Consider the following 344-nt stretch of genomic DNA (forward strand, 5'->3'; position numbering starts at 1 on the left):
GTGTCAAACCATGCAGAATGAAGAGGTTTATTATGTTAATACACAATAATTGTTCCCTATAATGTTCCCTACAGTAGATGACGAATTGTTTTTCTGAATTAAAAATATATAAAGTTTTGTTTTATTTTATATTAACAGACATTTATTACTACTATGAAGTGTTGGACGTGCGTTTGATAATAAAGAAAGGAATAAAGGAAATAATTGGTAGGATAGATGGTTACAGCTTCAAAAAAAATTGTGTTTTAATAAAGACTTTAAAAAATAATGAGATCATTTTCAATTACTAAACGATTACTGAAACGTAGCCTAGTCAACGCCAGATCAACACCAGAGTTAAATGT

This window comes from Misgurnus anguillicaudatus, chromosome 5 (genome assembly GCF_027580225.2).
Source record: "Misgurnus anguillicaudatus chromosome 5, ASM2758022v2, whole genome shotgun sequence".
Taxonomy (NCBI): Eukaryota; Metazoa; Chordata; class Actinopteri; order Cypriniformes; family Cobitidae; genus Misgurnus; species Misgurnus anguillicaudatus.